Here is a 25,950-nt window from a genome sequence, read left to right on the forward strand (position 1 = left end):
GCACAGACACCTTCCACTGTCCCAGGTTGCTCCAAGCCCCATCCAGCCTGGCCTTGGGCACTGCCAGGGATTAAGGAGCAACCACAGCTTCTCTGGGCAGTAGCAATAGAAAACCTATTTTTTTCCTGGCAAACTGAAATTAAGAATACTAAGGGTACTATCTTGCGTTTGCATTGATTTTTTAATTCCATGGTTTGGAAACACTTTGAACAAAAAATTCTTGATGATACTTATGGAAATACAATATAATATTTCAAAATAATAGAGAATTGTACTTCTAATTTACTCTTGAGTTCTTTGAATGTGTCTTCTCTAAATTTTAACACGTATTTGTTGTTCATATTTCAGAAACAGGCATTTGAGCACAGTGAGGGGTGGGAGGGTGAAAGACGCAGCTCAGAATTGTGACCAGCACCAAGGGAATAAAAACCCCTTTCCACACAAACAAGATATGTTGAGAACAAAGCGTTGCCAGGAGAAACCAAAGACAGAAGAGCTGTACAAGTAAAAGCCTCCAGGTCTGCCTCCTTCATGCACCTTTGAAAAAGGAGAGTTAATAGTTCATAAGAACAATAATAAAAACCTGGCTAGGAGCCCAGGGCTTCAGAGCTGCTGCAGGTTGTGAGAGGTACCTCATGCTATGGGAAACCACAGCAGGAATGGGAGATAAGGAGAAGCCAGAGCAAACAGAAAACAGGCACTGGGAAATACCTGCAGCACACGACAAAAATTTAAAATCCTGCTTGTAGGAACATCACACTTAAGCCCACTCCAAGAGCTTTTTTTCAGGTGCTTGACAGGAGACAACACCCAGGAAAGGGCTGCTGACAGCACAGCAGCTCTAAGAGAATAATGCTGTCAACCCACTGCTTGTCTGGGGCTTATATTTTGAGGACTTAACAGAGTTTACACATTTATGGAACAGCAAAATGCCGTGCCAAGACATCATAATTTCCAGTGAACGATATCATCGTTCCCTGATGCTGATAGAAAAGAGGATTCTACACCAGAATGCATTACAGAGCAACTTAATGTGGAACTGCCAGGTCCTGCCCTGGGGTCAGCCCGGGCCCTGCAGCTCCAGGCTGGGCACAGGGGCTGCAAAGGGCCCGTGGGGAAAGGCCCTGGGGGCTGTGCCAGGGCTGGGCAGGAGCCCAGGGGTGCCCGGGGGCACGAGGCCGATGGCCCCTGGGCTGTGCCAGCCATGGGGTGCCACAGGCCCAGGGCAGGGCCTGTCCCCTGGGCTGGCCCTGCTGAGGGACCCCGAGGGCTGTGTCCAGCTCTGGGCCCTCCTGGCCAGAGAGCCCTGGAGGGGCTGGAGCGTGGCCAGGGAAGGGAACGGAGCTGGGGAAGGGGCTGGAGCCCCAGGAGGGGCTGAGGGAGCTGGGAAAGGGGCTCAGCCTGGAGAAAAGGAGGCTCAGGGGGGACCTTGTGGCTCTGCACAACTCCCTGCCAGGAGGGGACAGCCAGGGGGGGTCGGGCTGTGCTGCCAGGGAACAGGGACAGGACAAGGGGAAAGGGCCTGAAGCTGGGCCAGGGCAGGCTCAGCTTGGCCAGCAGCAGGAATTTCTGCATGGAAAGGGTGCTCAGGCCTTGGCAGGGACTGCCCAGGGAGCTCTGGAGTGCCCATCCCTGTAGAGATTTAAAAGCCATGTGCATGTGGCACTTGGGGACAGGGTGGCCTTGGCAATTCTGGAAGAATGCTTGGACTTGGATGATCTTAGAGATCTTTTGTCATCTAAGTGATTCTAAGACACACGGAGACAGAGTAGAACACAATCATTGAATTCCACACAAAACAGCTGAAATTGCTGTGCAGAATAACAGGAAATTATTGAGACTTCCTCAAAAATAGCAAAATCAAGAGTTACCTCCTTTAAGAGAATCATAAAGTTCATTAGGCAAATGATTATAAAAGAATAAGGAAGAAACTGGGTGTAAGGCAACAGCATGGCACAGGAAGCCTTCCAGATCCAGCAGGAGAATTCAGATAAATTAGTTTGGGTGAGAATTAAGCAATATCTCTTCTATTTTAAGTGGATAGAGCTGGAATTCCATGCCAGAGCACACACATGCTCCAGCGCTAAACATATTTCCTGAGGAAACCATCACAACCTTACCAAGAGGCACGGAAGGTCTAACTTCCAGCCCTGAGGGAAAAAAAAAATCCTGCAGGAGTTTCCCAAACCCCAGGACTGGCACCAGGACCGCGTTAAACTCTGGTAGCCAGGCCAGTGCTGGATAATCCAGAATTTGCATAATTTGTCTTGTATCTCTGCCCATGGCATCAGCTGTGGCACTGGGAAGCTGCCCACCCCCTTAGATCATGACCAGAGTCATGAGTCATCTTCCTTTTGTTGGATTTTTTTTGTTTGGTTGCTTGGTTTTTTTGTTGTGGTTTTTTTTTTTTTTTTTTTTTGGTTGTTTTTTTTTTCCATTTGTTTTGATTACAGTTCAACCCCTGCTATAAACCAATCCTTCCTGAATTCACTTCCCTGAAGTCCCATTAAAATAGGGCCCTGCTCCTGGGACCAATATAGCAGCACCAAACTGATTCCCTCTGAGAACTCTGCACCTTTGCTAACTTCTGTAGGAGCCCAATGCACGAGGAGGTTTATTCTCCAGCTAGGAGCAGTCCTGAGTGCTGATCCCATCTGCTGATGGAAAATGAAAGAATTCTACAACTGTGTGGGGCCAGCCAGGGCTGGGAGACAGCTCCTGACAGCTGAGAAACCCTGTGGTGGGACTCACCCCCAGTTATTGCATGCCCTCTGCAAGCCGGGGTTCTGGCAGGGTGAGCTGGCTCTCCTCAATCCTTGGGGACCAGAGAGTTTCTGGATCCAGTTTAGGGAATGATGCAGCCTGGGGCTAAAAGGAGAAGAAAGGCACAGACTTGGCCCTAAACACAATATCCACAGTGGAGACAGAGTAACAGACAAAACTGTACTTCCAGATGTAAGACAAGACATTGTAGATAGATACTGCTTTGTATGGTTTGGGGGTTTTTTGGTTTTTTTGGGGTTTTTTTTGTTTGGTTTTTTTGTTTTTGTTTTTGCTTTTTTTGGCAGGGGGGAAGTTATTGAATAATTTCCGAATCAGTCGCCTATAAATAATGAAATAACTGAAAGCATGGGCATTTATAAAAAAAAATCTCATCTTCAGTGCTATATCTCATCATGCTGCTTTGATTTCTTCCATAGTCTGCACTGCCTGTAAGTGGCTAAGTAGGAAAACCCATTATGATGAACAATCTATCTTCTCTATCTAATCAAGACTTCCTAAGACAAGGCAAACAAATCTAGCAGCATGTTTAACTCTCTTTTAAACAAAACTGCTTTCAGAGATTACTCAATCTGCTTTCTTGGGTTTTGCAGTGATTAAGGATCGATTCATGTGACTTCTCATTGTTTGCACATCATAGTCAGTTGTGAATAAACAGAGGCCTCACAGGCCTAACCTCTGGAAACAGCTCCTTTGGACTTTAATAACTACACAGCCACCCTTGGTGAGGGTCTCCAGCCCATCTTTATGTCATGTGAACGCCAGACTTGTCTAAATGTTCCTTATCCCCCAATTTGAAATTATCACCGAGCTCTATGAAAGTTTATCTCTCAGGATTAACATTCACCTGTGATTTGTCAAGTGCTTCCTACAACCACATTTTTTATTGACTCTGTAGGAGAACTTGATTAGGAAGAGAGAGTCCCTCAGGCTGAGGCAGGAGGTGTGAAATGCTGCCCTGTCCATTCCAATTGAAATGTAGGTAGCACACACTCCACTGAACTCGGTGAAAGGAAGGTGGGTCCAGCCTGTCACAGCAGCTCCAGGGAGCAGTGAGCAGACAGCGGTCATGACAGCATCTATTTGACCTGTAGTCTCAAATTGCTACCCCTGAAATAATAAAGCAACAAAAGACTTAAAAAGTATTTATAGCTCCCGTGTGTTCTCTGTCTCAGAGCAGCTGGGAACATTTTTGGGGTTAGCAATGAGAAAGTAGTATTGGAAAAACTGTTAAAAACAGGAAGCCAGGTGATAAATCACTCCCTGCTATGCAATTGTGGAAAATGAACAAAAGAGAGGTGCTATTCTAGCTGGGAGCTTATTGATTTTGTCAATTAGAATTCTCAAAGTTCCCAACAGATCAGCTTTTTCATACCAGCTTCCTTTAAATAAGTGATAGCCACTATCACTTCAGTATATGTAATGTAGTGATAACTTCACTGAGGGGCAGAAGAGTGGAGGGATTTGTTCTAAAGAGCTACAGACACACCCCAGCTCTCTGAGGGTACTTCCCTCCATTTTGGCAAGCCAACATTCCAGCAAATACCATGGAAACATGTTATTCAAGACAGCTGTAGGAAATCAGTTGTTGTTCTTCCCTGCCAGCACTGTGTTATCAGGGCCCCAGGAAGCAGATTTAATGAACCTTTAAATGACCCATATTAACAGTGTGGCCACTGTTGCAAAAAAAATAACCTTCCCCAAGCCAGCAAAGCTACTGACGCCTCTATAAAGTTTTACAAGCACCATGTTGTGTGCTCAGAAATAAAGCACTCGACTTGTTAGAGATCATTAATCATGGAACCACAGAATGGTTTGCATTGGGAAAAGCCCTCCAGGGTCAGCAAATCCATCCCCTCAGCACTGCCATGTTCACCACTAACTCCTGTCCCCAAGAGCCACCTCTCCATGTCCTTTAGAAACCTCCAGGGATGGGGATCACACTACAAAGCTCTGCAGAAACACAAATTGACAGAAATTCACCCAATTCCTTGTCAAGAATTGAGTTCGCCCAATTCTTTGGACCACAGGACACGGACAGCCCCACCACAGAACGGCCCCATGTTTTATGTGGGAAGAACTGCCCAAGTGAAGATTTATTCTCCCTCTTTGAAGGTCACCTGTTCCTACACAATGGCAAGAGGTAAAAATATGGAAGGATGGAGTTTGTTTGGGGTGGGATCAGCACACAGGAAGTTTCCTGATGGGTGGGGAGCAATTCCAACTCGAGCTGAGTGGATATAGACCAATACCCTAAGGATGAGCAGTCTGTGTAGCAATGAATAAAAACCATGACAAGGGAAGGTAAATCAGAAGATATTTGGGTTGAGAAACAAGTAAGTTTTGGGCCTTATCTGAAAGGGGTTGGAAATTCTTCCCATTCAGCAGTAACTTATGAAAAAAGAACTTAAAAAAACAGAAGAAAGCAAGCATAAGGGTAGATGCCCATGCTTGTGCTCTGAACTTCAAAAACTACTGATTATACATTTCCTAGATTTTGCTTTCCTAGATCCCACTGAGTTTCACAGAACAGAAACAGACCAAGATACAGCTACATTCAAGTCAGATGTTGCCAATAATTTTCAGTAATATTTTTATGAGGTGAACATAAGGTTTAGCATCTGCAATCTGTCTGAGCTGCTGGGATGGTTTAAAGGTACCAAGCTATCAGGTTAATCAAATTTTGGGAAGAGCAAAGAAACAAAACTGCATATTAAGCTGAAAAAAAAAAAAAAACAACAAACCCACACTGATGTGTATTTTAGAAAATATATGCTGCAGTCAGCATGCCCAGTAACCTCCCATTATTTACACACAATCAGCTGTAAATCTTTGGGATGTGTGACCCAGGAATGCCATCTACCAATAATCCTGAGACATCAACAAATCCTGTGAGTAAATTGTAGCGCACATCAAAGTAAGCCAGTCTGAGAATGAGAATCTGGGGGTTTAAACTGGTGTGCTTCCACCTGGAATTGTTATTTATTTAGGGTGGAAAAGTCCAAGATCACTGAGTCCAGCTGTTACCCAGCACTGCCAAGGCCATGACCAAACCATGTCCCCAAGTGTCACATAAGCCTCCCTGAGAAACAGAACCCATACAAAACATGATGGCAAGAAATGACAAGGCTGTGACATAACCCTGTAAAGACCAAAAATACTCAGCTAAGTTCATAAAACAGCTGATCTTTGTAAGTCATCAAAGCCCCAAGGGAAGGATGTGAATTTATATCCTCTGAAAATGCGGCCCTTGGAGCCTAAACCACAGTGTGCAAAGGAAAAGAACAGAGATCTGACTGAAGAACCAAGTCCATTTTACCACTGACATTCCTATTCTGTCCACAGGCAAAAATCTTTCTGTTATTGCAACTACAGCTCTTTCTATAACACAGCAGAATTCTTCTGACATGTGAGCAAGCAGGTGGAGACAGCCCCTGCCTGAAGTGGGAGATTCAAACTCAGTGTGCTTGCCCATGTGAAACCCTTCTTATCACACATTCCCAGTAAATCCTCACAGCAGGAGGGGGTTCACTGCTGCTCCTGCACCAGAGGAGCACAGCTCTGCTATGAAATCTGCTACGATCTCATTTTGATACTTGTCCCTTGTCTATAAAACCACACCAATTCAAGCCCCAGTTTTAAGAGGGTTTCCTGCAAAAATCCACTGCTGCCATGTGTTGATGGCACACCCACTGAAGCCTCTGAACAGGGTTAGCTGCTCCTAACCCCTCAGCTGGGGTATGGAAGTGCAGAATCCATCCAGCAGATTCCCAGATCCTGCACACAATGTACAAACTCGGCAGCACTGAAAACATGTCGTTTCAGTGGATCCAGCAGTGGTCCCACCACACCTCTGCAGCTGGTATTTGACAACTTAAAACACTTCCAAGTGCTCCACTGGTTTCTAAAGACTTCTTGACAGAGACCTCTGATTCCAGCGGTGCCTCCTGAGGCAGCCAAGTGGCCTCTGAGGAGAGGACAAGGATGGCTGGAATGGGGACCTGTTTCAGTCCTAGAATGCTCTGGGTTAGAAAGGACCTTAAAGAACCTCCAGTCCAACCCTCCTGCCATCTTCCACTAGACCAGGCCTCCCAGAGAGGTCTGGAATGGGAAAGTTTAAATCCCTCCTCAGGAAATGATGCACTAGTTTTCAAGCAAAGCCACAGCTATGTTTCTGCTGTCATAGGAAAAACAGTCTGAGATATTTTTTTTTTTTTGCCTTTTAAGTGGAATAATAAGTTCCTTCAAATTTGCAAAGGAAATGTCATGGAGACATGGGAAGGAAGAGATATGGGAGCTGAGAGAACAGGAAAACAGCATTAATTATACAGAACCTGACAGGTAGAGGAGAAAACATTATGCTTTCCAAAAGGAAAAGAATGATTGAGATTTGCCATCAGGCCCTGCATGTTCCTCCCTTCTGGACCTGTGAAAATAAATCCCAGGATCTCAGTTCAAAGTCACCTGTGCTGGATAAAGCTACTCACCTGCCTGAGGTAAGCAGCTACCGTGACACTGCTCCTCATGATCAACCACAGGGTCAGAGATCTGCTGGTCCTTTTAACTCCCTGTGCCTTGTACTTTCCACTGTGGAGCTGCCCTCAAACCCAGACACTGATCTGTGCAGCCACGGTCTTCCCTAAAGGATCAAATTCCAACTTAAATCAGAGAGGGAAAAGCTTTGTCTCAGATCAGAAAATGCAGAGTGAAAAAAGTGAAGAAAAAATGATGGCATTGGTTCAGCAGTTTGGCTGGGGTTTTTATTGGGATTTTGGAAACATCTATAGGGAAATACAAAAGGGTCTCCCTGGAGTTCCTACACGCAGGAGGTGCTCTTGCACTGTGACACTACAGCCATGGCTGCTCCTGATTATCTGAAAAGGAAAAGATTTCTCAAGGCATGAAACTGCAGGAGCCAAAACAATTCATGGGTGCTTAAGCCCAACACTGATTGCTTCCTTCAAGGAATATTTTGTTTCAGGTTTTTCCCTTCGATCTAATGCCTGCATTTGTCATTTAAACAAACACCCCTAATTTACTCTTGATTTCATAATGCAAATTACTTTTTCTATTACTCCATCTATTCTGTTATTTAACTCCTGCTTTAGTTACCAGTTTGGTTAGCATATAGATCTCCCCCTAAGCAATCCCTACATCAAGGGCTACGTTTATTTTCCATTTCTTTTCTCACACTGTTTGTGTGACTCAGATTCTGACCACAGAAAATCAGCTGAGAATTCTTTCAATGAAAAATTCCTGTTAGAAAATTCCTTTTGTTTCACCCAAACAAGCTCCTGGCCTCCAAAAGTTTGCAGGTCAGGAACTTCTTCTGCCAGTTTATTTCAATTTTAAACCATTTTTCTTCTAGAATCACATGCAATTTCTTCTATTCTCTTTTTGCTTAGTTGAAGTTATTTTCATCACATATTCTGATTTTATGCCCCCTCTTCCCCTTCCTTTCATATTCCCTTGGTCTCATCCTGTTAACTCCAGGTGCTCAAATTTCCTGTGGTAGATCACAACAAGATTATAATTTTCAGAAAAAAAAAAATCCTTAGGTACTTCAAAATAGATTGGGATTTTTGATTGTGATAAACTCTACCTGAAAGTACAGCAGGTAACCAAGAACTCATTATCAAAAAGCATTTTGGACACAATTACAGCTAAAATCTTTCATTTAACACACTCATCATCCTGTAACACATGGTTATTTCTGCATGTTTGTACTTCCTTAGCACTTGAGTGTGTGATTTAGTAAAATACAGGCCTTGATTACAGAACTGAAGATGGGAGGAATGTTAGAATTCCTGGGTTTGTCTCAAGAACTTTTGCCCATCAGTAAATTATAGCTCATGGACAAAAGCTCTCTTTCTGCAAGACTGAAAACTTCACATATCTGAGGTGATGAGGCAATCAGCGATAGAAATTGAGTGGCATGAAGACATAGAAACCCAGGGGTAAATAAAGAGCATTACTGGATTTAAAACATGACAGATCGTAAGTCCTGAAAAATGATTCTATTTCAAATTAATAAATAATGCTACAAGTTGATAACATGACACAGGGACACACCAACTGTAACACCAAATAACATCAGATAAAGACAGTTAGGCCACCAAAATCACAAGCCCCAGAAAATCTTGTCATTTTTATACATTTCTGACTCAAACCATTTTGAGTTGTTTTTCCAGCTTTATCAGAAAAGCCTGCTCATATTGCACTTTCATTTCCTTGAAACCTCAGAGGCTTCTGTAATCACTGTATTTCCTCCAAACCAGAGCTCTTTAATAAACAAAATACCCTAAAATAGCTCAAATTTTGTGAGCTAAGTGGTGTCTCTACCACATATAATTTGTTAAATGCCAGGAGATGATAAAGGAAAATGTGTACAGATTTTATAAAATAAATATCTAGAAATATAGTACATTATTTAAAAAACAAAAAACAAACAAACAAACAAACAAAAAAAAACAACAAAAAACCCCCCAAAAAAAAACCAAAAAAAAAAAAAAAAGAGGAAAAGGAACAGCAAATGGATATAGAATAATGGAATTATTTAGGTTGAAAAAGGAGTCCAATGGAGTCCCCACCTTGTCCCCAGCCCAGAGCACTGAGTGCCCTGTCCACACCTTCCTTGGACACCTCCAGGGATGGGGACTCCACTTGTCTAATTAACAGATTACCCTGATAATTTTATATTACTAAGTTGGTCTCTTATTTTTCAATGTCTACACTGAAACAAAACATCCTTAGTGACAGGAGCTCCATTTTCCACCTGACCCCAGAGTTTCTGCCTCAGGGAGGCAATGAGTTCTTACTGTAAAAACAGACTCACACACACAGTCCTCAATTTGTTAATCAATACAATTTGGGAAAACTCATACCAAATGAACATATTTCATTCCTTTACCATTTCTTTTCCACCAGATCACAGCCCAGAAGGTTCCTCCAGGAAAATTGTGCAGCAGGAGGAAGGAGTTCCCTGCCTTTAGTGCCCTGATTCTGCCCCAAAATGCCACACATGAGCTACAGATGTGTCTATCTCCATTTCACCTCTTGGAAACCTGCAGGAAATAGCTGACGCTCAGACATATTTCTGCTTCTTTCTGGCAGTCATCTGTGGTTTTTTTTTTTTTTTTCAGGTGTTCTCCTGCACTTTCATTTCATCCCTTAATAGGGTATTAAACCCCTGCCTGGTTAAGAGCAATTGGCAAGGAACTCTCTACCCACAAGCTGATAGAAGTTACTTGCACTTGAACATCCCTGCCCACATGTTTCAATAGAAAACACCTCGGGGTTAAAAGATTTTAAGTTGCATTGGTTGCATTTAGAGAAAAATCAAACTGCTAGCTAGGTATCAGGTATTTCTTCCCTTTATGCCCACTTTTAGGTGGTTAAATATTGGAGTTGAATGTTTTGACCATGGGCAACTCAGTGAATCAAGGCAATGCTGGTAACCTAATTTCCTGCACTGCCTTTTTTTTTTTAGGATGGATTTTGTCTGTTTTCATTATTTCCATTCCATTATTTCATACTTGCTTCAGTCTCTGTGCTCATACACCGGCACCACACGCTTGCTCTTCTTTTCCCTGCTATCACATTTTTAATATCATTTACAGGATATAATACAATATATGTGACATAATATATGGATGTACACCATTACTTCTCTCTGAATTAATTTTTTCCTGATCTTGGGAAGTGTAAATCCAATTGCTGCCAGGTTTAACAGGATGAGAGTCAAGATTTACTGGGTTCTGAACCACAGCCTGGTCTTAAACATGACCATGGACTGCAGCTGAATAGGTTTTTTTTTTAATAATCTTTCCAACCTCTATCTCTTCTGAGGAGCTACTTGCCTACAACAAAAGATAATGTGTAATTTGATTAAAGATGGATATTTTTCCTCCACAGCACAAGTAGATAATCTACCTCAAAGTAGTTTTGAGCTTTCATGATTCATCCTGGTGAATGCGCCTCCTCATAAGGACAGCTGCAGTTACCACAAGCAATGAAGAGAAATATTTAAGTATAAAACATTCCAGTTTGAAGAGAAGCAGCAGCTTCAGAAGGTATGAGTGCAGCAAGGTCTTTTTTTCTGCTATGCTCTCTTCACCCTTTTGTTAGGAAGAAGATTGAGAGTGATCCATTTAGGCTGGGCTTTGCCTCAGCTTTGTGTCTGCGGTGCAAGGGAAGGAGAGAAATGCAAACAGCAAACATGACAGCTGTAAAATCCCCTGAAGTGCTGCCACAGTCATGCAATCATTGAATCAATAAGGCTGGAAAAGACCTCCAAGATTATCCAGTCCAGCCTTCCACCAAATCCCACCACGGTCACTAAACCACACCAGAAAGAGCCCCATCCTCTCATTTTTTGGGAACATTTCCAGGATGGTGGCTCCAGGAATGCCCTGGGCAGCCCATTCCAGTGCTTAACACGTGAAGCATTGGGTCATTGGTTAAACTCAAGGGAAGTTGAACTTGAAAATTTGTCACATGGGAAAAAAAAAAAACAACCAAAAAAACCACCAAAATTAGCAACTTAATGAAAAAAAAAAGTATGACTAACGGCTTCTCAAGGAACATATTACCCCTGACTGGAATGGCAATCAGCCCTCTTCAACACCAATTTTGACTAGATAACATTAATTTATAAATAAGCAGTTTTAGCATTACATCCAATATCCCTCTTGCTCAGCACACAGCAATTAGAGCCCTTGAGAAATCACGCTCCTAAAAACATTGCTTTGCTCGGCACAATCAGTTGGCTGCCTGAGAAACTGAAGGAAAAGCTTGCTCACCCAGTATTTCCAGTGGCCTGATCACTGGGATCAGCTGGGAGCTGTACAGATTCGGTAGCTGCTCAGGATTTACATGGCTGTTTGTAACCTTTCCTTGTCTGGGTGTGGAAATCAGCCTGGCACCAGCAGAGCCACCCAGACACACAGCAGATCTCCTGGGAGCTGAAGAAATTAACCCAAATTAAACCTGACCAGTTCATGGCCTGGCTTCCAAAATCACAGAGTCATCCAGGCTGGGAGAGACCTTCAAGATCATCAGCTGCTCCCCAGCACCACCAGCACAGCCCCTAAATCATGGGCCACAGCCAGAAAACTTCAGAACACTTCCAGAGATGGTGACTCCACCACCTTCCTGGGCAACACATTCCATTGCCTGACAAATTTATTCCAGTGCCTGACCACTCCCTTCCAGTGAGGTTTTTTTTGGTGATAATTCACTTGTGGGGTATTTTAGAAGGAATTCAAGACAGGACCTCTGAATTATTTTTGATGATGTGATTTATTTCCCATATCTTCTACATAGGCAGGAAGGGTGAGTCGGGCTCACATTGTTACAGCATGGTTCAGAAGGTCACAAGACCCGTAGTTACAAGACCTTTTAAGGATTTATTAACCAATAAAACACTGCCAGCAATGATATTTATGTTTTTGACCCAATTCTTCAATATTTCATCTTATGGACCCATGCTACAGTGTAAGCTTTCTTAACCAATCATGACAGACAAACCTACAGTACTGCATTCTAAACTCCTTGTTTACCTCTGAAACTTTTTTTTTCTATATCTTTAACTTTAAAGCTCTAAACTTTCCTTTACTCAGCTTAACATGTCTCTCCTTTAAACTACAAATCCACATTCTCCCTTCTGGCACCTAAGTTTGGAAGCCTTTTCCAAGGTCTCAGATCAAATCCTGGGTTTGATTCTAAGCTTTGGCTTACAGGCCCTAAGTTCTGAGAGTTCCCTGCATTTTAGATTCCAACATTTTTCCCCCTAATATCTGATTTGAACGTCCCCTGGTGTCACAGTGCTGCAGAACTGCTGGGATGAGGTGCCTGTCTCCAGTCCTGACATCACAGACGTTAAAATCAGTAAACCTCAAGCTGAGGCAATGCAGGAAATTTCATATGAGGCATAGAAAAAGTTGTTTTTCTTTTTATCCTTTATAAAAACTGGGACTAAATTAAGTTTTAAGTTAGTCTTCTCTAAGATCCCATGGCAGGGAGTCTAAGGATGTGTATGGTCAGTCAACATTTAAACTCTCTATGCAAAATATATTAGGCAAATCTACTTAATGACATGAATGCTATAAACACATTTATATTTAATATCTAAATTTAGACAAACTTAAGAGATTTTTGAATTTCAAAACAGGCAAAATCTGCACCCAATTTTGAGACAACCCTCAACAAACTGATTCATACTTTAAAACCATGTCCTTGTAACCTTGAAGGAATCAGAAACATTCATTAGGGACAAGATTTTTTTTTAATAGGTTTGATAACACAAATCTGTTGGGTTAAAAAAAAAAAAAAAGAGATGGAAAAGTGTATTTGCTACTCCATGGCACCAGTCTGTAACTGTGTGGGCAGAACTGTCTATGCAGCAATGCCCCCCAAACCCAAGCAAACTGCACAACCTGTTTCTCCAGCTGGAGATAGACACCCCCCTTCCCCCCCAGTTTACAGAGAGAAGGAGCTGTGACTTCAAAAATGAGATCTTTATCCACAAGCTTGTTTTGAGCATAAATTATTCCACTGTGGCATATGGAATGCTTGGCAATATTTACCTCTGACTCACCAGCTATTCCCCGGCAAGATGGAACTCTAGACTAGAATCACAGAATCCTGGAATGGATTGGAAGGCACCTGAAAAATCTCCTAGTCCATCTCCCTGCCAGGAGAAGGGATGTCACTCTCTAGAGCAGGTTGCTCAGGGCTCCATCCAATCTGTCCTTGGAAGAAAACTCAAGTAAAATTCAGACATTATTAAGATGTAAAAGTGCCAATACCCCAAAAGGTGGATGCCTCCCTGCATTGAAGGAACATGAAAACACATTTCCGGATTTTACTACTGAGCCTACGGCTGGAACTATTTTTGGCTTCTAAAAACACATTATTTGTTTTCAGTTGTGAAAACCAAACTCCTCATTACCACAGAAGCCCTGTTGTAGAGTCAAAAATCAGTGAGGCTGGAAAATCCCTGCCAGCCCATGGAATCCCAGCTGTGCCCAGTGCCCACCTTGTTCCCAGCCCAGAGCACTGAGGGCCACCTCCAGCCCTTCCTGGGACACCTCCAGGCATGGGCACTGCAAAGCTCCCTGGGCAGCCCCTGCTAAGGCCTGAGCACCCTTTCCATGCAGAAATTCCTGCTGCTGGCCAAGCTGAGCCTGCCCTGGCCCAGCTTCAGGCCCTTTCCCCTTGTCCTGTCCCTGTTCCCTGGCAGCACAGCCCGACCCCCCCTGGCTGTCCCCTCCTGGCAGGGAGTTGTGCAGAGCCACAAGGTCCCCCCTGAGCCTCCTTTTCTCCAGGCTGAGCCTCTTTCCCAGCTCCCTCAGCCCCTCCTGGGGCTCCAGCCCCTTCCCCAGCTCCGTTCCCTTCCCTGGACACGCTCCCTCAGCAGGACCCTGCCCTGAGTCTGTGGCCACCCCATGGCTGGCACAGCCCCAGGACATTGACCTTGTAGGTCCACAGTCAAGTGCCCCACACAAACTTTCTCCAAGAATAGGCAAATGACACCATGGAAGCTTTGGGTTGTTCTTAACAATCCACCCCTTCTGCCCCAAAACACTACTGGGGGAACAGAACCCCTTCCCTTCCTCCACACCTCTGACAGTGTGCTTTGGAAGTGTAAACAGCTCCAAAACCACTCCATGGACACAGATATAAGGGGATGTGGATGGTGCAGCTGCAGAAAGGCTGTTCTGAGCAGGTGAAGGAAAACCTAATGTTCCCTCTTGTTTACAGCAGGTAGCAAAGGTCCCCTGCTGGCCCCCACTGTCTCCTAAATGAACTTAAATGGTGACAGCATCACTGAATAGACACCTGACCCACCCTACATATTTCTGGCAGCAAATCTGTCAGTACAGAATGGGAAAACATCCTCTCTTTGCAATCCTCAAGGCACAAATGCACCCCCGGTGAGTGCAGAACAGTTCTGCTGCTTCAGCCTGTGCTTCAAAGATCTCCTGTGATGACACAAACACTACAGATCCTGGATTTCTGTTTGTTCCAGAATGCTGTGCCAGAACACAAAGAAAATTTATTCTTTTTCAGAGCAAAGTGAACACAGGAATATGAGTAATTAATGCAATTTTATCAGAGATGGAAGCGGTTCAGAATTAAAGAGTTGTTAAAGGCAAGTCTGGGAGGGGGATTTAGGTAGAAAAATTGAACAGATCTCACTGCTGGTGTACATCCTGCCCTTCTCACCTGAGAGCAGCTAGGAAAGAACATTGCACATGGCTAGCATTCCAGCAGGAGGCCTGTTTTATCTGACCAAAGCAGCTCAGCAGAACACTTCCTCCCTCAGCTATGTGCCCCTCTCACCAATGCACCAATTTGGCTTCCTCCACAAAGACAAAACTTGATGATAAACACCTCTGCCACCAGTCAGTCTGTGAAGGCACAGAAATGCTTCTCCACTCATGAAATAGCTGATAAATGAACAGTTCCCAGGGCTGTTCCCACGATGAGGCAGTTGGGAATGCTCCATGAGCTTTGCCCACCTCACCATCTCTCTCTGCTGGATTCCTCCTCACCTCATGCTTCTGATGTTCCTCTTAAACCTGCAACCCACCACTGCCCTCAATCCCACCAGCAAGCAGCCCTCAGAGGAAAGTTGTGTTGTTTGAGCTACTCAAACCTTCCAGCTGACAGGAATTATCCTCTCCCAGCTAAAGAATCTTGTGGGGTGAGCACAGCAGTCCTGAAACCTCAACACTTCATACTGAGCTGAATAAATTTGAATGGTTAACACTGAGCTAACATAAAAATCTCCTAATGGAAATGAAACCCAATAGCCCAAACTCCTGCCCATATCCCACACTTCCAAATAGCCAAAACTCCTCCATCAAATAGCCCAAACTCCTACATCCCACATTTCCTTGTGTGATCCCAGGTCAGGGACTGGGCAGCACAGGTTCAGCACACAGACAGAAGTATCCATGACAGAGAGTCCACCTGACCCACATCAGCTCCTCATTTTCATTTCATCCTGGGAAACTTAGAGCTCTGACCACAATGTCAACATGTGTCAAAAATTCATTTCCACATCCCACAAACTGTATTTCAAATCACCACGTTTCAGAAGAAATTCCAGGAGAATTCAATGTTCGGAATATTCCCGATATTTATTCCCGAATCAATTCATTAATGCAAAAGCTAAAATCAATTCTCACCATCATGATTTTAGTTTTGCTGGGAAAACGAATTGAAAATATGGACCAGGTTTGTGCATTTATTTATCTGCATGTTAAATATATCAGCTCAATGGCAGTCTCCTTTGAACCGGGGAATTGTGATGCAGGGGTTTCAGCAGAGCTTTTAGGGCACAGAGTGCAGTTTGTCTGGGCCTCTACAGATGGTCTGGAATGCAAATACAAAGAAAAAACCTGACAGAAAACAAACATGCCCCTGTGTTCCTTAAATGTAGCCGCCCCTGAATGCATTATTACAACACAGAATCTACTAATCATAGATTTATACAGTCTCAGAATGGATTGGGTTGGAAAATAGTCCCTTGATTTTTTACCCTTTTTTTTTCTCTTGTTCATCAAGACAGACTGATCATTTGAGTTTCTATTCCATCAAAAGCTGCCAGTTTTAAATTTCAATTTTAAAAATATTTTGGGCATCATTGAGGAGCTCACTTTCCTGAGAAGGCATTGACAGATCCCTTCAAGGTCTGGCTGACTTTGGGGTGCCAGCATGGCACTTTGGGACACAGGCAAGCAGAGCATCCATGTCCACCTCCTGCTGTGTCAGGAGAAGATAAAGCCCCACAGGATGCCCAAGAGATTGGAATGTTAATAATTCTCATGCTGAGTTTATTCAGGGCCTTCACTGAAAATATCATTTCAGACACCTCAATGACATCATCATCATCACCCATACCCCTGTCACCACACCCCCACAAGGGTTAAATGATTTTTGAGATCATTCCAGCCCCAAATGAGCTCAAGCTTGACACGTACAAGATTCGAGGGGAGAAAAAAGGCCACTCTAAATTATGCTCAACAATGACACATCGCAGTTTCAGAAACTCAGGAACATAAATCAATATTAAGTTTCTGAGCTCTCTTGACAAGAAAAACCATCATATAATTACAGGATCAAATGAGAGACATGTCCACGTTGTAAGTATTTGTAAGCAAGTTGATATCAGTCATACTTTAGAAACAAATATCTCATTTACAAGCCAATTTGAGCAATGTAAGCTGCCAAATTGAGCCTGAAGCCTGAAACCCAAAGTCTGCAGGAAGAAGCCAGTCCTCTAATTTCCTGCATGATTGGAGACACAAAAGTAAGAACAAAGTGTCATTCTATTAAGGCTCAGAAAACATGCTTTTAGAACTCAGGTGGGGTTTAATTCCTTGGCTTCCAGACTTTTAGAAACAAACTCTTGCTCAGAGCAGCTCAGTGCTGAGGCTTAATGGGCTGAAGGCAATCTGTGTTAATGGAGTCTACTCTGGAGTGGAGTGGATTTGCTCCTCTCTGTGCCTTTAGCTTGGAAATAGCCAATATTTCTTTCTTCACCTTATTATTAGTAACTGTAGGAATGAGAAATTATCGATCCATCCAAGCTGTCATCTTGTTTAAACTTCAGACTACTCGTGTGCTCTAGGGACTTTCGCTGTTTGTCCTAAATTAAATAATTGTTAGAAACTCAAAGGGATGAAACTGTTCCTCCCCTAATTATGCATTTCATGCCTTGCTAAACTCCTTAACAAAACTGAGTCAGTGGTTTGTGGCTGACGGGACATTATTTATGGGGAAAATCATCACACACTTGAGTGGCTAAATTGACAAACAACCAAGCTGAAACCTCCTGATTTCAACAGCAACTGATTATCTTGAACTGATCTTTCAAACTGGCTACCACATGGAATTTCCATGCTTCTTCCTCTTGGAATGGGACAACTGAGCATCACACCATCATCTTATTTCTTTAGATATTTCTCTGAATAAAGAATATGAGAAAACAAGATTGCTCCGCTCATTACTTCCAAACATCTTCCCTGGGAAACAACCCAACATCAAAATATTTTATCATCACACTCCCAGCATCTAAAAATTTGTGCTTGTCTGGCTGTTTGTGGCTCTGTGGTGCACTTCTCCTGAGGTTTCTGCTGCCTCTAGACACAGCCACCAGCACAAAACTGCCCTTTTTTTGTCTCTAATAACACCATAGTGCCCAGGTGCTGAGCCCCTGGAGCTGTGACACAATGCCTTTTCTTTTTTCAAGGTATTTACAATTACACAGATTGCCTGCACCTTTTTTTTAGCATTCATTTTGAAGCCCAAAGTGTTTCATCTGCCCTCCCTTCCTGTACATTAGGACCTCTTGTTGCTTCTCACGCTTTTAGCAATTATTTTAACAGTTCTTTTTTTCCTCCTCCCCACTAAATATCGTATAAATATTTATGTTGAAATATAAATTCACAGTAGGCTGTATTTACCTGGTTAATCCCCAGCTTTAAAGAGAAATACAAGAAAATACACGAACCAAAAAGCAACACGTTCAGGTTCCCAGCTGTGACAGCAGCAGATCAATGTTTGCTGAGCCATCTTGACTTGAGTATCTCTTCTATGATCATTTCTCCAATTTATATTCATTACAGAACACCTGCCAGATCTGTTACCCAAATTATTTGGTGTCCCTGTTGTATCCCCCAACGTGTGAAACCACCCCTTGTGCAATCAAAGCTCAAGTCTGCTTTGAGAATCACCACATAAAAAAAGATTGATTTTCATCTTGGAAATGTCAGACTTCTGCCTATAATGCTCAGCTACATTTTTCAGGAGCAGTAAAGTTCAAAAAAGAGCCCCAGCCCTGACACATCTCCGACACATCATGATGGATGTGACAGTTCTGCTGCTTTACTGCCAGAAACGTCCTGCTACAGAATGAGGCAATCAATGAAGAATAATAAATCTATCCCAGACCCCAGAACTATTTTTTGTACATGCAGAACAGCAGAAATGACACATTAGTTATACCTCAGGAGGTAATAAACCATCACGCTTTCTTTACTATTACACAATTCCAGTTAAACAATTTAATCTTTACGTGTTTTATCTGTTCAACACTTCACCATCACAACTCCCAAAATGCATTTTCAAATTATTAATGGAATGAATTAAAAATTAAAAAAAAGAAAAAAATAGAGATGGAGAGAATTGAAGACACACTTTCCAGTTAAAAGAAGAAGTTTTCTTACCATTTTTCCTGGTCCCTTTGTCAGCCAGGAGAACAAGTGCTGCTCCAAAGGAATGTGCTGAATTACGTTCCCTTCATCCTGGAACACATTGCTCCTGATTAATACTGACTCAGAAATTTTACCTTGAGTGCACAGCACAAATACATTTCATTTCCTTTTTTTTTTTTGAGAAGTCCTGTGTTTGAGATAAATTACAGCAAGTTTGGAAAAGTTAATTTGACGTGCATAAATCAAGGCTTGGCAGAGAAAGGATTGGTTTGATTTATAAGTAGTGCCTTTGAGTGTATTCTCCTACCTATCCTTCAAGTAACAGCCTTGATTTCAGCAAGAGGGAATATACTTCAAAATAAGTATTTTCTGAGGTCATTTGACCACACCACCAACAAAACAAGCCCAGCTGTGCCAAACACGATGATTTAAAATACATGAGTTCATTTGAAATTTTCACTACACAGGCACAATAAATTTGAAAACTGTTGCAGGACTAGATTGATGGTTCCTTGTGCTTGTGTATGATTTCCAAAATACATCCATGGATCACTGTCATAATTCTATTTCTCCCATTATTCTATACATTCACAAGCACACAGACAATATTTAATGCTGTACTAACTGAGTTAGAATGAGGCAAAGCACACAGCACTAGCAGGTATGTGACTAAAGCTCACTAAAGCTGAGAATTAGGAGGAATTCCAGGGCCAAAGAACTTCTCTTTATTAATTTGGCTTTTCCTAGTTTTAAAGGCAGGAACATCCTGGCAGTCTCCCTCTCTTGCCCCCTGAAGGACACTGGCTGCATTTATAACCAGCTTGAGGAAGGAACAAGCAAAGTTTGTTTTGCACAAACCTTAAATAAGTTCATAAACCTGTAAGTTAGGCTCTGCCCCAGAGCAGTGGGGACCTGGCTGTGAGGAAAAACCCATCAATGAGTTTTGATGACACCAAAATCACTCCTGACTGCTTGGTGGTGGTGGCCCTTTTGTTAGAAGGCTGGTCCTGAGGAGTCCCCATGAAATGTTAAGAGGCAGAAAATGAGAACCAAAAGCAGATTTCAGCATGTCTGTGCTGGGACACAAAGCAATCTCACCCTACCAAAGAAATGATCATTTATTTTTGTGTGTGGCCTTGTTGTCCCTGACACCCCCTGGTCAGACACAGCTTCACTCTCCTGCTCGTGGGAAGGGCAGGGAGGGAATGAATTCTCCCAGTGCACACAAGGAAACTACAGCAGGAGCAGGAGCTGCTGGCCACGGATGATGAAACATTCCCATGACAATCCCTCTCATCTGTGCATCTCGCAGCTATTTCCAGCAAGCATATTTGGGTTTTTGTCCAAGTGAAAACAACATTTTCCTAAGGAAATCAAAATTAGCAGGAGCAATACAGCACTGCTTTGTAGCTGCTTCTGACAAATAATAAATTAATATTATGTGGTGAGGGAAGAGACTGAAAATAACTCAAATGGTTATTTCCCTTCAAGCTGGATGGTGGTTTTTTTAGAGTATTCTCTCTGAGATCAGTGAAATGCTCTGACAATATTTTGTAGGTAACAGTTTATTTAAAAATAAAGCAATAGCTCGAAAAAAAGAGTAAGTTTTTCTTCCCTAGGACCTAAAATAACATTTGGAGCGTTCTTTAATTTTTTAATGATAGGAAAATATTTTGCATTAATATAATGAAGTTGCTCATTATCCCAAAAGCTATTTTTAAATTTCCCATATCTGGCATAACAGTTCACCTAATCATCTCTAATTTTAATGCAATCCTTTTAATTCCTGATAGAAACCTAATTTTTTAAACAAACATTAAATAAATAGCAAGTCTGGAATCTGTACAGCTCTTGCAGCATTGTGCCATTCTCAACCACATGAGAACTCCCTGTAATACAAAATTATTCATTTTCAGTTGCCATTCCAGCTCAAAAACCTATAAAGGCTCACCAGATTAACTGTCAGCAATAACAGACGTGAATACATTGTCTTGATGAGCCAAAATTCTTGAACTTCTTTCATGTATTAGTAGCTCAACTCAGATTTTTCCAATTTGTTCCTCGGTGTCCTTGACAGAGGAAAAAGGAAGGATTTTCTGGACAAGGAAAGGAGCAGAGTGGTCTCAGGTGAGGCAAGGGCTCTCAGAGATCAGAGAAATTCAAATTCAGTCTTCCAGCCCCTTCATGATCTGCTGACCTTTGTGCTCCTAAATGAGCAGTAGGGATTTAATTCCAAGCCAAAGGACCAGAACCCGAGGAGATTCTCCAAAATCTGATTTCCTGCTCTAACAGGGACAGCAGAGCAGCATTCCCCAAGTGCCAGCTGAGGGATTTGTCTTTGGTGGCTCCCTTTACACACCCTGTGCTTGTGGCAGCAGCAGGAAGGGAAGGTTGGTGCCCTCACCCAGTGAAAGCCTTGGCTTGGTGCAGCAGAGAGCAGCTCTTCCCTCTGGAATCCAAAATTCCAGTGGCATAGCAAGGGAAGCGGGCAGAGTCAAACCTCCCTGATTCACTGGCTTTGAAATTCTACCTTCTCAGCCTGCCTGATTTATTTCCTATGTACTTTGATTTAAAGTTAAAAAAACCCCTCAAGTAATTCTGAAGTGAATGAAATGATTGTTTGGTTGTTTATTTTGGTGAGTTAGAGAATGTCTGAGTGGAATCACTGGGTTACCAGGGACCCATGAGGATCCAGTTCCACTCCTGACCCTGCAATATTGCCCTTTTTAGGGAGATTTTTTTCTTTTAAATCAGTTCATGGGCAACAGCAGGAGCAGAAGTTTAATCAGCCTCCTCCCTCAGCTCCTCTCACTGAATTTTGCTGATTGTGATTCTAAATGCTGCTGAGACTCAACTCCTAAAAATGTGTCATAACAACTCCAGCAGCACTGACACTCTGACCTTCCACTCTAATTAATTTTAACGGACATGGCTGTGTTTTGAAAAACTAAAAAAATATAAGGATCTGCCCTGCTCTTTTCTAAAACAAATAAAAAGGTAAGAGTCAGTCGACTGAATACACATAATGAGATTCACAACCAAAATAAACTTATTAAAATGGCTTCTCCTTATTGTGTTTTAAGAAAGGGGTTTTGACCATGGGCACAAAAACCAGATCACAAAAAACCAAACAAAACCAAACCAAACTCACCAGAACAGTGCTATGCTGAGGCTACATTAAAAAAAAAAAAAACCACAGTTTCAAACTAAAAGCAAACAAGATGTAGATAGGTTTCTTGTAATTTTCACATTTGTAGTGACTTTTAACTGTAAAATAAAATGAACATTTTTTGCAAAACCTTTCTGAGACCTCACACTGCAGGTAGTAAGGGAACCTCAGGATCACCTTTCCTTTGGAAAGTCATTGTGGAATCACCTAAGTCATGTTGAAAACAAAACTAATCACTCAATTAATTCAAGACCATAAATAATTATTTTTTTTCCTAATGAGATTAAAAATATAGTTTATTCTAGGTCAGCCATGTTTTTATAGCTACAAATAATAACATTAAGGCCTTGAAGGAAATAAAATAGATTTGGCATTAAAACCTATGATTAAAGTCACTCAGTGGCTTTACAGAGTTTAACACAGAGGTTTTCTTTTCATTTTTCTGTAGTGTCTACTTAAACTAATATGACTGAGAGACTTCAAATCAGTGAAAGACTAAAGTCCCACAGACTCCTTTTCATTGATCTCAGACTTGTGAAGAGCCTGTTGTTCAGAACAGCCCAGGAGAGGTGGAATTGTGAGAGGGGATAAGGCAGTGCGGCATTTTATAATAAAAATCTTTTCACTCCCCATGAGATGAGGCAATAAAAAAAACCCTAACCCTTTTTACATCCTTTAAACACAGTTTGCGTGGCTCTCCCTTCCTCAAGAGAGAGAATCTATTCCTTGGTGAGGAGAAACAAATCTGGGGAGTGCAAGGGCAGCGAGTGAAGAGCTCTCTCCATGAATATCCACCTACTCAGACACGGAATAACCAGCTCCTGAGGCAGCAAATAAAATCCATCCCTTCAGCAGCTATGAAACACAGAGCACTAAATAATTCAGCTCCCAAACACTAATTACAGGATGTTGGCAGCAGAACTGCCAGCCCTGAGGATGCAGAGATGACCCCAGGATGTGCTGATGTTCCCTCTGACCCCCCTGCAAACTGGAAAATGAGCCCCTGCCCTAAAGAGAGGTGCTGTGATGCATGGCCATGATGAGGAGGGCTTTATAAAGAATCCCCACTGTCCTCAGCCTGAAATGCTTGGGAGCAAAGACAATTTCCCAGAGCACACTGAAACCACCTGAGGAAGCTGTTCCAGTCCCTGCTCAGGCAAGGATTAATGCTGTTGCTCCTAGCAGGTAAAAATCACCTGGAATTCCCAGCCTGTGTGAGGCAGGGCAGTGTCAGACAGCACCACCAGCTCAGCATCACACACAGCTCACTGCAGGGCCACAAAGTGACCCAGTAAATATTCCCAGAACCCCAGAGCAGCTGGGGCTGGAAGGGGCTTCTGGAGATGATCCAGTCTAATCCCCCTGCCAGGCAGAGGCACCTGGAGCAGGTGGCACAGGGACACATCCAGTTGGATTTGGGATGTCTCCAGAGAGGGACAGTCTCCCCGAGCATCTGTTCCAGGGCTCTGCCACCCTCCATGGAAAGTTCTTCCTCGTGTTGAGGTGGAACTTGTGATGTATGGCCACTGCTCCTCATCCTGTCACTGGCAGCCCTGAACAGAGCCTGGCACCTCTTGGAACCCAGGACATTCCTCTGGCTGCCCTGGATGGCTCGAGACCCTGGCAGGGGGCTCAGAGACCCTGGCACGGAGTCAAAAACACCTGTGCCTTTGATTTTAGCCCATGGAAAAAATGACCAACTTCATGTGAAGATTTACAAGCCACAAGAGTTTGAGTAGAGTGATAGTTATTTTATCACAAAGTGAACAAAGAAAATTTTAGAGTTTTAGAATTACAGTTCAAGAAGGAAAATAGAAAAAACTGAGCATGTCCTGTCCTTCTTCTTCTTGTCCTCCATCTTCTACTGCAATAGTGACACTTTATAATTAGAGTAAAAACAAACTGTCTTACATAAGTAATAAGTATTAAAATATTATTATAAATAAAATACATGTAGTTCTTAGTATAAAAAACTAACACCACTCTAAAAACAGTCACTGTACCTCAACTCGACCTGCTAACAGACCTCAGCAGGTCAGAGAAAAAATATGATAAATAAAAAAAATAAACAACCTTAAAAAACAGAACCAACGAATCTCAACTTCTTCTTCAATCATGAAACTAAGAAAAAAGAAACTTTCTAATACCTCAGAAATCATCTTAAACACAAAAACCTGAAAGGCACCCTCCTCTGACAGCCCCTGGAGATGTCTGTGTGGATTGATGGGATCCCCCCTCAGCCTTCCCTTCTCCAGACTGACCAGACCCAGCTCCTGCAGCGTCTCCTCATCAGAGAGATGCTCCAGACCCCAAATCATCTCCGTGGCCTCTGCTGGACCCTCTCCAGCAGCTCCTTGTCCTTCTTGAACTGTGGAGCCTACAGTTGGACACAGCACTCACTGGGCAGGGCAGAGGGGCTGGATCCCTCCCTGACCTGCTGGCCTTACCCTTCCTGATGTCCCCAGGACCTCACTCTGCCCACTCATGGCCACCTTGTCTCTCACCAGCATCCCCAGGTCCTTCCCTGCAGGGCTGCTCCAGCTCCCCCCAGCCTGTGCTGGCACTGGGGGTTGCTCCTGCCCAGGTGCAGGACCTGCATTTCCCTGGCTGAGCCTCACCAGGTTTCTCTGCAGCCTCTCAAGGTCCCACTGAAGGTCAGCTGAAGGTCAGGTGGATCCAGCAGTGCCCCCAGTTCTGTGCCAGCAGCAGCTCCCATCACTGGCACTGCCCACACCGGGGTCTAACCCCATACCAAGCAAGATTCCCTGGCCTGAAATTCCATATTTCCTCTGATCTTTCCATCACTTTTGCCCCTCACTACGGTACTAACAGCCAGAGTACAGGGACTGATTTTCTGCTATCTTTCCTGGTATTACCTGTCCATATGATCAGGGGGTTCTGTCACCAGGACAAGGCCTGGTCACAGAGAGTGATGCCACCTGGAAAGCCCAAGAATCCCCTTAGGATGGGGTGAACAGAGGGATCTGTACCCAGAATGTTCTGGAAGGCAGACCCCAGGTGTGCTGGTGGTGTATTCCAGGAAAGGAAGGTCCCAGAGCTCCCATATTTCCCTTTAAGTGCTGGTTCCAGCAATGCCATAAAAGTGGTCCCCACCATCTTCATCCTTTTCTCCTCTCCCATTTATCTCCTCGTGTTCAGACATGACACAATCAAAACATAAATTATGAGGTACAGAATGGCCAGAAAAAAATAAGTGCAGCTGTCACTCTGGTGGACAAAAAAAACGTGGCACAGATAAGAAACGAGTCCAGCTGCAAAGCTGCATTATCAGAGCACCTCAAAAGTGCTAAAGATCAAGTATTTAGTCTGATTTTTAAAAACTACTGCAAGCCCAGGTATCTCATCAAGCCTTTGCAAAAGCATCTGCTTTCCTTCAGGGCTTTTCATGTCCAGCCCGTAGAAAGGATAAATATTCCTTTAAGTGGCAATGATTTCTGAAAGATGAATTTTGCAGTGATTTATGCTTCAGGCAGTGTGTATAAAACCTGACAGGAAGCTCTAAACTGATGAGTGTTCCTGTATTGCTCTTGCACTGATTTAAAAGAAAAAAATCACCCAAAAAAGGGCAGTATTTGCTTGAGTTCTGAAAACAGAGTCCCAGTCCTAAAGGATGTCTTAAAGAGCTGAGGAATATCACTGATGTGGTGATAAAGATTTTCTTAGGAAGCCAACAAAATTCCTGGGAAATGTACCCTGACATAAAAAAAATTCATCAGATGATCTGCTCTCCGTGGCCAGCAGTACCTCTGGAAT

The 25,950-nt window shown here is 43.0% G+C and overlaps 1 protein-coding gene across 13 annotated transcripts in view; it reads right to left on the reverse strand.

Moving 5' to 3' along the window:
- The window catches only part of PCDH15 (protocadherin related 15), a 635,072-nt gene that overhangs the window by 458,433 nt on the left and 150,689 nt on the right, over positions 1–25,950 (reverse strand). For all 13 annotated transcript variants that reach the window (XR_005257309.1, XR_005257310.1, XR_005257316.1 and 10 more), the window contains exon 3: positions 19,020–19,097. The gene's annotated coding sequence lies outside the window, so the exon portion shown is untranslated. The remainder of the gene's footprint in view (positions 1–19,019; positions 19,098–25,950) is intronic.

The sequence above is a fragment of the Motacilla alba genome, chromosome 6, assembly GCF_015832195.1.
Source record: "Motacilla alba alba isolate MOTALB_02 chromosome 6, Motacilla_alba_V1.0_pri, whole genome shotgun sequence".
Lineage (NCBI taxonomy): Eukaryota > Metazoa > Chordata > Aves > Passeriformes > Motacillidae > Motacilla > Motacilla alba.